Genomic DNA, 1,727 nt, shown 5'->3' with positions numbered 1-1,727 from the left:
AGAAAAAGCACTTTATAATCTAAGGCAGATGTTGTATATTGAGGGTTTTTAATGTTGTGCAAGGATGCATAATCAGGTTTTAGCCAGCCTCTGTTAAGAATCAACAATATACTTTTTTTTTGTCTATATCCAAGGAGCATCTGGAAATTGCTGGGAATACAATATAAACAAAGATTATATTTGTTGTATATTATCTGGTCCGAGTGCCAAATTTAGGCCATCATCGGGCCTTTATAAAAATTATGAATGCTAATGCAACTGAATGTCCAAACTGAATGGTCTCCTCGGAGTGAACCAAGACATTATATTAAAAAAAGGCACTTGTCAGATTAAAAAAAATAAAAGGCCCAACTCATTTTACAGAGGTCACTAAAGGCCATCGTGGCTGATCTGTTAAGACTAGCATTATGTGATGTGCACAATTCAGCAGGTGTGCTGATTATCAATCATATCTGGCAGCCGCCCCGATTCACCTGAACTGTTTCCATCACACGGTTATCTACAGAGAAGCAGACGGACGTACGCCGCTCTGAGACGACATGTTTGTACACGCCGTTTGTCATGAGGCTAAAAGGTGTCAGGATGTCCCTTACGAAGGTACACGGAGGAAAGGCTTTGGTATCAAGCTGTAGTATACACACAAGTTCCTGAATACATAGAGCATTTAAGTAGAATAGCTTAAATAATCTACTATCTCACACAATAACATGAAGCCCGATGCTAAACATCTACACAAAATACAGGACAAACAGTAAACGGGACAGCGGTTAATGCTCCGCTGACCACAGCCAACATGCAATGGCCCACAGTATGCAAAACAATACAAATCTAGACAACACTATTGGATTTATACACAAACGATTGCATAAATTTGAAGGAGGAAAATGCCTATAAACATTCTAGGTCTAAAGATACAGTATAAATGCTAAAGCTAGAGGATATGATGAGTACAACCCGACTGGGAGATACGTAACACAAGAGGCGCAGAGTTTTAGGCCTGTACCATCAGCCTGATGAAATTACCCATGTCTCACAGGAGCATAAATGTTTGGCCCTGAGGGCACGAAATGGACTGTAAACTACAGATTTGCAAACATTAGTTGCAGATGTTTGACTGAGGTTTTGGAGAACTGAAGCAGTAAGGCACAAATGGAATCAAAGGCCTGTAAGTGGTTCATCTCTGCTTCTACAGAACTCAAGCCTCAAATAGGCTGAAAGTGACCGATGGAGGGATGCATACAGTTAATGAACTTCTCGGCCCAACTAATAATACAGCTGTTCTAAAACCTTGAAAAAATATACGTATGTAAATAATCACTAAAATGCCTCAAATAAAATAATGGAATGATGGAAGTGAGCTTTGTGATTAAGACTCATTATGGTTTAAAATGACTGGCCACTGCAGTCCTTTCTGGACTATATTTCTCTCAAATGATGGACTTGGAGAAGGAAACCCTAAGATGGTGGTTTTCTCCGAGATCATGGTTGTGGAACTGGATAAGGGACTCGATCGCTTCATCCACCGAACCCATCTGAATCAGAGCCATCTTGCGATCCTTCCTGAAAGTTGAGGAATTCGTTAGTATTTCTTGCGGATACACTGATATAGAATGTATGTGCTGACGATAATCATCAATCAACAGATTGTTGTGGCCAAAAATTGGATTTGAACTCAAAATGACCAGGTAACAAGTTATTTAAAAACCACTGACTAAATACTAAAAACC

The sequence above is a fragment of the Sinocyclocheilus grahami genome, unplaced genomic scaffold, assembly GCF_001515645.1.
Source record: "Sinocyclocheilus grahami isolate Dianchi unplaced genomic scaffold, SAMN03320097.WGS_v1.1 scaffold10069.1, whole genome shotgun sequence".
NCBI classification, from domain to species: Eukaryota; Metazoa; Chordata; class Actinopteri; order Cypriniformes; family Cyprinidae; genus Sinocyclocheilus; species Sinocyclocheilus grahami.
The sequence above is the reverse complement of the archived record's forward strand: the minus strand, read 5'-3'. Positions refer to the sequence as shown.